The sequence below is a fragment of the Bos grunniens genome, chromosome 15 (genome assembly GCF_055505025.1).
Source record: "Bos grunniens cultivar Pamir isolate PY7600 chromosome 15, Bosgru_T2T1.0, whole genome shotgun sequence".
NCBI classification, from domain to species: domain Eukaryota; kingdom Metazoa; phylum Chordata; class Mammalia; order Artiodactyla; family Bovidae; genus Bos; species Bos grunniens.
In genome coordinates this window covers 73,586,737-73,599,483 of record NC_141179.1, presented here as the reverse complement: position 1 = coordinate 73,599,483, position 12,747 = coordinate 73,586,737, and the positions used below count along the sequence as shown (strand labels likewise).

The 12,747-nt window shown below is 40.0% G+C and overlaps 1 long non-coding RNA gene across 24 annotated transcripts in view; it reads left to right on the top strand.

Annotated features, from left to right (window-relative positions):
- The window catches only part of LOC147358454 (uncharacterized), a 461,639-nt gene that overhangs the window by 211,691 nt on the left and 237,201 nt on the right, over positions 1–12,747 (top strand). The window contains exon 3 of one of the 24 annotated variants that reach the window (XR_015142278.1): positions 3,629–3,751. The exons of the other annotated variants lie outside the window; for them this stretch is intronic. This is a non-coding gene — a long non-coding RNA (uncharacterized LOC147358454). The remainder of the gene's footprint in view (positions 1–3,628; positions 3,752–12,747) is intronic. 24 annotated transcript variants of the gene reach the window in all.

Genomic DNA, 12,747 nt, shown 5'->3' with positions numbered 1-12,747 from the left:
CATTTTCACTGCTGTAATCCCAACGTCTAACACCGTTCCTGGCTATGATGAAAAATGTTCAAGGAATATATGTTGACTGTTTAATGAGCACATTTGGCTCATTAAAAGAAAAGGAAAGATCAACCCCCTTTTCTCTCTGTATAAACCCTGTGCACTAATTTTGAACCAGAGGCTTAGAATTGTGAAAGAAACTGTATTTTCAAGGAGCTTATACCCGAATGGGATAGACATTTAGAAAAAAATATAAAAACTTTTGAAAAGTAAATCTGTAAAAGAGAAACACCTTATCTGGGAAGACAAAAGAAATTCTGACTTTTGACAGATGTGAGAGCTCAAAACACAGACACCCACGTTGAAAACCTGGCTAGTTTTAGATTGACAACATGTTTGAAAATTTGAAAAAATTTTACATAAAATTTTATGTTTACATTGTTTATTTTTCCAGTTTTATTGAGGTATAACTGACATACAGCACTGTATAAATTTAAGGTGTGTGTGTGTTAGTCGCTCAATCATGTCCACCTCTTTGTGACCATATGGACTATAGCCCGCTAGGTTCCTCCATCCATGGTATTCTCCAGGCAAGAGTATTGGAGTGAATAACCATTCCAGGTTTAAGGTGTACAGCATAATGATTTGACTTACATATATCATGAAATGATTACTACAAGTGTAGTGAACATTCATCATCTCATATAGATACAAGATAAAAGAAAAAGAAAACCATATTTTTCCTTGTGATGAGAACTCTTAGGATTTACTCTCTTAACAATTTTCATGTATAACATACAGCAGTGCCAGTTATATTAAACATATTGTATACTGCACCCCTAAGACTTTATTTTATAACTAGAAGTTTATACCTTTCAATCATCTTCATCCAATCTCTGCTCCCCCATGATATTTACATTGCTTCTTTTTTTCCCCACTCTTTTTATTTTTATTTATCTATTTTTTCCATTGTTTCTTTAAATGCTAGAAAATCTGGTAACGTGGGCTTGTGTGTTGCTGTGGGGAAAATGGTCAGTACTGAGTACCTGCCCATCCCTTTACGTGATATGAAACATACACACAGCAACTTGGCACAGCTTTTGCCACACCTTATTACCTTGTACCTAGTCCATATCACTTGTCTGTGTCACCCGCTCTCATAAATGTGTTTGTGTTAATGACACACTGCCCTCTTAGCCGCAACCAAGATACAGCACCTGGGTTCAAGAATCACATAACCCATCTGCTGATCAAATGCCTTTTGAAGGATATTAGTATAGAAACAGAAAAGAAATGAGTGTTCTAGGGTTGAGGCAGGAGGTCGATGGGCCCCTGGGCTGGACAGCTGGTGTTTGTCAAGTGGGGTAAAACCAAAGCTTTAGGTAAAACCAAGGCATTTAGTAAAACCAAGGCATTAGGCATCATAGGGTGGGAGGGGCGTTCAATATAAGGTACAAAGCACAGTGCCTGGCATTCAGTAAGCACTCAATAAGTGATAGCTTCTTTAAAGTTACAAACTCCTGCCTTCTGAGAGCAATTCTGTGCCCCTTTGCTTTATTTTTAATTGTTCTCCATTTCTCACATTTTTGTGCCCATGCTTCACTTGATAGCAAATTGATATTGGTGAGACTGGCACAGAAAACAGATGTCCTTCCTTTTGAGTATATTGATTTATTGCCAGTGAGAATGTAGAATTTAGTAGAGATAATGGTTGGTCTCGGAAGCTGTAATTCAAACAACGGAGAAACTCGCAAGTAGGATTATCTAGCTCTGAGGCTTGTTCATCTGTGTATCTCTAGTGTCTGCACCGTGCTTGACATGTACTGAGTGATCAGTAGATGCTCCCCAACTACATCCTTCAGGACCTACTGCCAAGTGATTTTAGTAATAGCTGGTATTTATTAAGTACCTAACTGAATTTAACTGTCTATGCTGACTGTTTATACATACTGTCTCATTTAGTTTTTCCCCTTTCACGTGTAAGAAAGTTAAGGCTTAGAGAAGATAAGTCGTTTGCCCAAGTTCATACAGATGCTACAGTGGCAGACATAGAATTCATTCCTAGGGCTGTCTTCTTCTAGAACCATTTTTTTTTTTTTTTTCTTTTTTAACATCCCTACCAGGCCATCCAGACACAGTACTCTCTACTTTGGTCTTATGGATAGATGAGAAATGATGATAAGCAGAAACTGAGCCTTGCCCTGATTACTGGACTGGTAGACATTGTTGGATTTCCAGCCTCTTGAAATTCATTGTCATCCTTGCAATTGTCAATGCTAGTACTTATTTAGACTTCTCATTCAAGCAATCTGTCAGATGTTGGTATGCCTCTTGTGAATTTAAGCATTCCTTGTGAGACTGTCATGTCCACATTGATGTTCTTGGTTAGTGAGGTTGTAATGGTGACTGCAAAAGTAGGGTACTTTGCTTTGAGAATAGGCTGTCAGGCATATATTTGAAAGTAAACGAATTTCCTCAAACTCCAGTGTCAGCTGAGCTGTGTGAGAGAACTCAGCTGTCTTTCTCTGTTCTTACTTTATTCTGTAGCCTTTGGATTTTGAGACAGCTAGTGATTCATCAAGAGATCATCAGACATGTGATGTTTGGCAAATTGAGAAGCAAAGACTCCTCTTATGCCATGATCTAACCTTTTTTTTTCCTTCCCAGTCTGACTGGGACATGACAAAATCCTCCCCACCCCAATTTGCATTAGCCAATGCTATGAAGATTCTCGATATGTCTGGCCTGACTCAAGATACCCATTAGCTTCAGAGATCACTACCCTTTCCCTCTCCTCAACTCTGTTTAATGAACAAGCCTATCTTGTTTGCGTGACATTTAATTTTATACAGTGTTAATTTAAGAAATGTATTAGTACCGTGGATGTATTAATGGCTGTGTCTGTTCGATCTGTTACTGAGCTGTCGGTTTATCCCTGAGAAAATATTACTTAGCCAGGATCATTGCTCAATAAGAGTGATTCTGCATTGCTGATGGCTGTGCCCTTGTTTTGTCAAGGCTACATTACAAACATTGTTTATTTCCTACAAGCCCAGATGGTACTGTTTGGGGGACACGGTGGATTCAGACTAGATCAACCCCTACCTTTCCTACACAGATCTATTTATCATGATCATTTTCATGGTCTGTTTGTCCTTTGGATGGGAAACTTTTTTTTTTTTTCTGTTTTCTTTCTTAGACCTCAATTTCAGTAGATTGACTAGTGACATATCTTGATTCAGGGGCATGGTCTCTATTACTTTCAAGACCGTTATTTTATTTTATTTTTTGTCTTTACTTTATCCCTGTTCTATACCTACTCCCCTTTCCCTCCCTTCCTCACAGCAACCGTTCTAATCATCCAATTCATACTCCTTTGCTGTGTGTCTGTCTTCCAAAATGTGCATTGCAGTTTTACACGCCTGTGCTTTTACATTAGGTAAGTGATATGATGTCAAGTATCTCACCTACTCATTTTTTTTAACCAACATTGTACTTTTTAAGATCTACCCGTGTTGCCATGTAGAATCTAATCCTTTGCCTTTAACTGCTCTCTTCCTTCTTTCTAAGGCCTTGAAAGGAACTGTCAGTGTCTGGCATGCAGACCCACTCAGATCATTCTGCTTTTTCATTCGAGGTTGACATCAGAGTCAAGTGACAATATGATGATCTCAGAGGAGCTCCTTTGCAGTTTATGGAGGACCCTGAGCTCATGTCAGGAGACATCGACATTTTAAGAGTTGTTTGTCAGTTCCTGAAGGTACAATAAAATTTTTTTGCAGAGAGGTAAAGCAAAATCCTATACTGTCATGAAAGCAATGGAAAAGACTTTTTCTGAGGGCAGCCTCAGTGTCTTCAGTTATGATCTGGAGATGATAATAGTACTCCCATCATGAAGTTGCTAAGGTTAATAGGAGATAATTTATGCAATCTGTTTAGGACTGTGCCTGGCACGTTGATAAATGGCTTGCAATTAATATTCTAAGTCTGGTGTTCCATTCACATTATAGCATGCTGCCTTATAGCAAGAAGATTTGTTCTTTTATTGGTGTGGGCACTGTATGGATTATCTGAAAAATGTGAGAGAAAATGAGAGATGGGGACTGATGCTCTATATCATGATATTTAATTGTGAGCTGACACACTCATGCTTCATGTGCAGCAGACTGTGAAGGCTGAGAGTGTGAACGCAGCTCATTGTTGTAATCAAATACAGTGTACAAAAAAGTTGTTATCTCCCAATAAGTATTCATAATTGTTATTGTGTTGCACGGTCATTGCACATAAATGGTAGATGGTGTTTATATGCACACCACTGAATATGATTGCTCTCACCAGCAGGGCATGCTTTTCTTTTCCAGTTGTTGTTCTGTTTTGTTTTGTATTTCTAGTGTCACTGACCTTCAACCACATGAGGGAGATGTGTACAGGGAGAAGGGGACCCTGACTGGGGGACATCTTATTTCATTCTTTAAACTTTATTCATTTTAAGAATTTAAAATTTTTTAGTAATTGACATAGCCATTTTTAATGATACATTTATTTTCTAAGAATTTTATGGTAATACATTCTTTCTGGAACAGTATTACTTTTCGGAGGGGGAGAATTTTATTTTTTAATTAATTTTGATTGGAGTATAGTTACTATACAATGTTGTGTTAGTTTTTGCTGTACAGCAAAGTAAATCAGCTTTGAGAATGTATATATCCCCTCTTTTTCTTTTTTTGGATTTCCTTCCCATTTAGGGCTTCCCTGGTGGCTCAGATGATAAAGAATCTGCTTGCAATGCAGGAGACCTGGGTTTGATCCCTGGGTCAGAAAGATCCCCTGGAGAAAGGAATTCTCACTCTGGAGAATTCTATGGACAACGGAGCCTGGCGGGGCTCCATGGGGTGGCGAAGAGTCAGACAGGACTGAGCCACTAACACTTTCACTCCTTTCACTCCCATTTAGGTGACCACAGCGCCTTGAGTAGAGTTCTCTGTGCTATACAGTAGGTCCTCGTGAGTTATACTTGGTGCCAGTAGTGCATGGGGAGCATCTTAGAAGGAAGTATGGGTAATGCTTGAGGCCCTGAGTTTTGACATGGGGGCTTGGCAGTGAGAGAAACTGATGAGTCTGAAATCTCTCTTCTCAGTGATAGACATCAGGAGCTTCCGGGGGCCCATCTTAGTCATTCCTTGCTCAGGACAGCAGGAGCTTGTAGAAAATATGCAAAACCTGTGTCTCCCGGGGCTGGTCCCACAGAAACCACAGACAACTGAGGCAAGGCTGCCTTTCTGCTGAGCCTGATAGCTTTGTCTGTATGGCTTGACATTCCTCTGACTCAGGGTTTTGCAAAGATGATCTGCAGGCAAAATCCATTCCACTGCCTGCTTCTGTAAATAAAGTTTTAAGGGAAGACAGAGACTCCCTAGTAGCTCAGCTGGTAAAGAATCTACCTGCAATGCGGGAGACCTCGGTTTGATTCCTGGGTCAGGAAGATTCCCTGGAGAAGGAATAGGCTACCCACTTGAGTATTCTTGGGCTTCCCTAGTGGCTCAGCTGGTAAAGAATCTGCCTGCAATGCAGGAGACCTCAGTTTGATTCCTGGGTCAGGAAGATTCCCTGGAGAAGGAATAGGCTACCCACTTGAGTATTCTTGGGCTTCTCTAGTAGCTCAGCTGGTAAAGAATCCGCCTGCAATGCGGGAGACCTCAGTTCAGTCCCTGGGTTGGGAAGATCCCTTGGAGAGGGGAACAGCTATCCACTCCAGTATTCTGGCCTGGAGAGTTCCATGGACTGTATAGTCCATAGGGTCGCAAAGAGTCGGACATGATTGACTTTAACTCACTCGAGGGAAGACAGCCACCATGCCCCCTTGTTTTCCTCTTGCCTCTGGCTGTTTTACGGTAAACCACAGAGCAGTCTCCATGGTAGAACCCCAGAATGGGCAGACTAATGTGTTTACTGTCTGGACCTTTATAGAAAAACTTTGCCAGCGCTGCTCTAACTCAGTGTAACGCTTCTTTTTCACAGATCAGTCTAGGGAGGCAGAGCAGGAGAGGGTGGAGAATGGGCATGCTCAAGTCAGATGAAGCAAAGGCTGCAGCTCTTCTTGCTGTATGGCATTAGGTCCCCATTTCCTTCTCTGTAAGGCAGGAAAAATGTGCCATTTCATAATGGGGAAAATCAATATGATAATGCATGCAAGGTGCTTGCTGGTACCTGGACTTTAGTAAGCACTCAATGCATATGGGGCTTCCCAGGTGGCAGTAATGGTAAAGAACCTTCCTGCCAGCACAGAAGACATGAGAGACATGGGTTCGATCCCTGGGTTGGGAAGATTCCATATTCATTTGGGATTGCCTGGTGGTTGAGACAGTAAAGAATCTGCCTGCAATGTGGGAGACCTGGGTTCAATCCCTGGGTCAGGAAGATCCTCTGGAGGAGCAAATGGCAACCCACTCCAGTATTCTTGCCTGGAGAATTCCATGGACTGAGGAGCCTTGGAGGCTACAGTCCATGGGGTTGCCAAGAGTTGGACATGACTGAGCGACTATCACTTTTACTTTCTTTCCATGCATATTATCTATTTGTAAAAATCAAAAGGTTGATGTAACTACATGGAAAGTAGAAGCCTGTGAATCAGTCACTCTGGATGTTTGTGTGTTGGGAAGCATATTGCAATTGATTCTAAGAGACCTGTTGAAGAGAAGCCTGGGTTGTTGGAGGTAAATTATGCCCCAGTATTTCTCAAGGTCTGTCCTGGTCACTTTAAGTACAGGAAGGTGCAGACAGAAGCTGTCTGCCATCAGCCTTGGTGTCTGCTCACGTATGTTGTGAGCAGAAGAGGGAATAAGAATTTCTTTCAGTCTATGAGGGTGTCTTCTGTCCTTCTGCATCAGTGGGGCTCAGGTCAGATCAGAGGCTCAGGAGTGACAGCCTATTATCAATTGCAACAGCCATTCACTTAGGGAACCAGGAGGGCTGTGAACTACTGCATCATTTCAAATGAATGGGTGGCCAGGGTCTTTCCTCACAGATGATATTAATAGAGGTCTAACTGGGGAAGTTAGACCCAGAAGGAAGGGGATGTTAGATGGTGAAGTTAGACCCATTTCACAAGATAGAGCATGAGAAATTAAAACTCCAGATTAGAAGATCTCTCCTTGCTTGAGTGGCCATAAGACCATCTTCAGCCTGTGTTGCGGTAACAGCCATGCTTCCTGTGCAGCTGGTAATGAGCACTGTGTGACAGAGAGGGTAGCTCACACCTAAGGACTTAAGGACTTCCTTCCCATCACACTTTTATTCTGTTAATAATGTAGGCTGCTGCTATTATTGTGTGAAATATTATTTTTTAACATACTGTTGTTTGCCCTTTATGACTTGCAAATGTACCTGCCATTTACAATAGGCTCTTAAAAGCAAGTTACTGATCTTATCTGCTGCTGCTGCTGCTGAAAAGTTTTGTGAGCATGAATTCTTCTAAACATTGCTGATAAGCAGTGTATCCTCATTTGGATCTAGTGTAAAGTCTGACACATATTAATAATTATTTTTTGAATGATGACAAAGCAATAAATATATTAGATATAGTTCCCATGTTTATGGATTTCCAGGTATAAGAGGGGAAGGTAAACATTAATCCTATTATATACATAATGATCAGCTCTGTGAGGTAGGTGTTTATGGATAAGTAAGTTATGAGCTGCTTAATAGCATATACCAATAAGTGGTAAAACCCGAGTTTGATCCCAGGTCTGACCCTGTCCTCTTCATCTTTAAACTCTATTGTACTGCATAGGTAAGTTATTTATCAGAGGTAACATGTTTGTGGTGAGCGAGTAATTTGAAGAATATGATGAGAGCACTTACAGATAGGAATAAACTTTGTTTTGGCCACTAGGTTGCGAAGTGTGCTGCCTACCTGGAGTGACTGATCTGGGCATCAGAATATTCTCCAGTATGAGTCCACATAGAGCAGGGGTCCTGAATATTAAAGCAGCATTTCTCAGTGTGGACTCAGGCCGCCTGCATCAGAGTCACCTGGAGTGCTTGATAAAAGCATAGCTTTCTGGGCTCTTTCAAGAAATGCTGCATCTGAATTTTTACACAGTCCACCAAATAATTTTGTACACATTTAAGTTTGGGACCCACTACTAATATTATGTGTTTGTTTTTAATATGAAAGTGAAAGTGAAAGTCGCTCAGTCATGCCCAACTCTTTGCAACCCCATTGACTATACAGCCCGTGGAATTCTCCAGGCCAGAATACTGGAGTGGGTAGCTATCTCTTCTCCAGTGGATCTTCCCAACCCAGGGATTGAACCTTCGGTCTCTGGGCTTCCCTGGCAGCTCAATGGTAAAGAATCCACCTGCCAATGCAGGAGACATGGGTTTGATCTCTGAGTTGGGAAGATCCCTTGGAGAAAGAAATGGCAACCCACTCCAGTATTCTTACCTGGAAAATCCCATGGACAGAGGATTCTGGAGGGCTACAGTCCATGGGATCACAAAGAGTTGGACACAACTTAGCAACTAAACCACCACCACCACTTGAAAGGATGTACCAGGCAGTTCAGTCAAGATAGCATAAGCCTGCCTTATGCATTTTGAATGAGAAACCATTTAATAAAGGAGGTTAGAAGGATACATCACTATTGAAGAGGTTAGGGAGCAGAAGGCATCATGGCCATTCCAGACTTCTAAGGAACCCTAAAGTGCAGAAATTACAGGTAAGTTGCTGTTAGTTACCTCTTCTGGCTGGAGCTCCTAAGTGGATGAGTCTCAGGGAGACTACAGGAAGCCAGCAAGCTTCATATCTGACATATGCCATCCCCCACATGACTCCAACACTACTGTCAGAGGACTGACTCCACCTTCTTCCTTCTGAATCTCACATGAAGGTCTTAGATTCTTGACTGAATCATACTAGAATTCTTGTGATAAGAGATTCTGAGCAATGACGTTTCCAAGATATCAGCCTCTTTGGTACACGGAAGAGCACGGTGTGGAAAATCAACAAGTACTATCTGGCATCGAAGATCTTTAAACTCAGGGTTCTATTAAATAAAACCAAAGAATTAGTTGAGAACTGAGCTTATGAAAAAAATCTCCAGGTGGTCTGCTAAGAGAAGCAATTTAACAAAACCAAACCTAAATAATAATAATACCAAGTAAATGAAGAGTCTGGTTCCTACGTTACCTTTCCAGCACTTGGGATAGATCACTTTGCTCCGGGTCCAGATCCACTTCTGTCCTCATCTTTGGGCACCCTGACTATGTCTCCATCTTGTCTTTGTGATCTGATGGATCTCTGATCCATGCTAGTTCTACTCCACTGGCTGATTCAGTTGGAGTGGACATCTGACTGAAATTGGGACAAATGCGCTCTCTTGGGATTTTGAAGATAAAACAAGCAGTTGACACAATCAGACAGAATTGGGCTTGTACTTCGCTGTCATTTTAAATTGTGACTTGAAGACCTGGCAACCCAGAACCTTCTTTTTCTCCCCCCAGAACCTTATTTAACCTGGAGTCATAGAGAAGCAGCAAATATGGCCCATCATTAAGAGAAAGACATTATCAACTATAAGTCCATGTCTCAGAGAGGCACAAGCTGCCACTTATACTATGACATGATACCTTTTCATCATTTAGAATTTTTACTTTGTGATTATTGAAAAAACTTTTTCTCTATTTATGATAAAAAGGGAAATATAAGTAAAATAAATTAAGATGTTCCTAAAACTTCATGTTCAGAGTTCAGCCCTTTGAAATCACCTTTTCTGTGTTGTATCATCTGCTGTGCCATTGAGAACATTGGTGATGAAACATGTCTTTGAAAAAAAACAATGCTCTACTATGACTTTTAAAATTTTCCTCTAATGTCGTGATATCATTCTGAAGTTTGGGTGCAAACTTATGGACCCAACTGCATCAGATGTCACTGAAAGTTAAGATATTTATGAGATGTAAAAAACCCACAGCTAGCATCATACTCAGTGGTGAAAGGCTGAATGCATTCCTTTTATGCTCAGGAACAAGACAAGGATACCCACTCTCACCATTTTTATTCAACATAGTTTTGGAAGTCCTGGCCACAGCATTCAGAGGAGAAAAGGAAATAAAAGGAATCAAAATTGGGAAGGAAGAAATAAAACTCAGTTGTTTACAGATGACATGACACTACACATAAAAAGTCCTAAAACTGCCACCAGAAAACTACTAGAGCTCATCAATGAATTTGGTAAAGTTGTAGGATACAAAATTAATATACAGAAATTTTCTGCATTTCTATACACTAGCAATGAAATATCTGAAAGAGAAATCAAGGAAACAATCCCATTTGCCACTGCATCAGGAAGAATAAAATACCTAGGAATAAACCTATATAAGGAGGCAAAAGACCTGTTATTTTAAAACTATAAGATGCTAATGAAAGACATTGAAGACCACACAAACACAAAAAGATGGAAAGATATACCATGTCCTTGGATTGGAAAATTAATACTGTTAAAATGGCCATATTACCCAAGGTAATCTATAGGTTCAAGGCAATCTCTATCAAATCACCAATGGCATTTTTCAAAGGACTGGAACCACATTTTAAAAAAATTTGTATGGAAACAAAAAAGACCCTGAATAGCCAAAGTAATCTAAAGAAAGAAGAATGGTGCTGGAGGAATCATGCTCCCTGACTTCAGACTATACCTCAAAGCTACACCAATCAAAACAGACACCCAGAACAATGGAAGATGATAGAAAGCTCGGAAATAAACCCACACATTTATGGTCAATTAATCTATGACAAAGGAGGTAAGAATATACAATTGAGAAAACACAGTCTTCTGAGTTAGTGGTGCTGGAAGAACTGGTCAGGTTCCTGTAAAAGGGTGAAATTAGAACATTCTCTAACATCATATACAAAAATAAGCTCAAAATGGATTAAAGATCTAAATGTAAGACCAGATACTATAAAACTCCTAGAGGAAAACATAAGCCAAACACTCTTTGATGTTAATTGCAGCAGTATTTTTTGGATCCATCTCCTAGAATAATGGGAAAAAAAGCAAAAATAAATGGGACCCAGTTAAACTTAAAAGCTTTTTAACAGCAAAGGAAGCCATAAGCAAAATGAAAAGACAGCCTATAGAATGGGATAAAATATTTGCAAATGATGTAACTGAAAAGGTATTAATTTCCAAAATGTACAAGCAGCTCATATAGCTCAATCTTAAAAAAACAAAACAAAACCCAATCAAAAAATAGGCAGAAGAACTGAGTCGACATTTCTCCAAAGAAGACATATAGATGGCCAAAAGTTATATGAAAAGATGTTCAACGTTGCCAGTTATTAGAGAAATGCAAATCAAAACTACAGTGAGTTATTACCTAATACTAGTCAGAATGGCCATCATCAAAAAGTCTACAAATAATAACTCCTAGAGAGGGTGTGGAGAAAAGGGAACCCTCCTTCATTGTTCACGGGAAAGTAAATTTGTACAGAAGCTATGGAGAATGGTATGGAGGGTCCTTAAAAAAGCTGAAAATAGAATTTCCATATGATGCAGCCATCCTACTCCTGGGCATATATTTGGGCAAAACTCATAACTCGTAAAGATACATACTCCCCTATGTTCGCTGCAGCACCATTCACAGTAGCCAAGACATGGAAGCAACCTAAATGTCCATCCACAACTGAATGAATAAGGAAGATGGGATTCACACACACACACGCACACACACACACACACACACACACACACACACACACTGGAATGTTACTCAGCTGTAAGAATGAAATAATGTCATTTAGAGCAAGGTGGATGGACCTAGAGGTTATTATTCTAAGTGAAGTAAGTTAGAGGAAAACAAATATTATAAAATATTATGTGTATGCTTGGTCATCCAGTCATGTCCAACTCTTTGCGACCCTTTGGACTGTAGCCTGCCAGACTTCTATGTCCATGGAATTTTTCAGGCAAGAATATTGGAATGGGTTGCTATTTCCTCCTCCAGGGGATCTTCCTGACCCAGGAGTTGAATCCAAGTCTCTTGTGTCTTCTGCATTGCAGGAAGATTCTTTACCAGCTGAGTCATCAGGGAAGCCTGGGTATGATATCACTTATATGTGGACTTTTATATATAAACTTATTTTCAAAACAGAAATAGACTCGCATAGAAAACAAACTTATGGTTACCAAAGGGGAAAGGAGGAGGAGAGGTGCATTTAGAATTAACAGATACTGACTACTACATATAAAATAGATTAACATCAAGGACCTACCTGTAACTGAATCACTTTACTGTATACCTCAAGTATTATAAATCAACTATACTTCAGTATAAATTTAAAAAAAAATTTATGTAGTTTAGAGCTGTTAAATCTTGGAAAATGTGAATTCTGGAATCCATTAAGTATGGTTTATGTTCGAGAAGAAGATGATTTTCAGAAGAGTGGGAGGACCAAAAGTATGGACCTTGGTAGATATGAAACAGAGAAGACTGCAGGAAGACAGACTGGAAGCTTCACAGTTCTGGAAAGGACTGCCAGTACACCCCCAAATTGTAGTCCAAGTGATTCTACTGCCATCTTAAGTTTCTCTTAAAAAAAAAAAGTAGGCTCTTTTTTTCCTCTGATAATTAAACAATCCATGACTAAGGTGTCCTGAAGAAGTTCATGCCTAGTGGGGAATATGAACATGTAAACAGAGACAATTACAAGAGTGCATGGTTTGTGCTATGAAGAAGATTATGTACAGAGTCCTG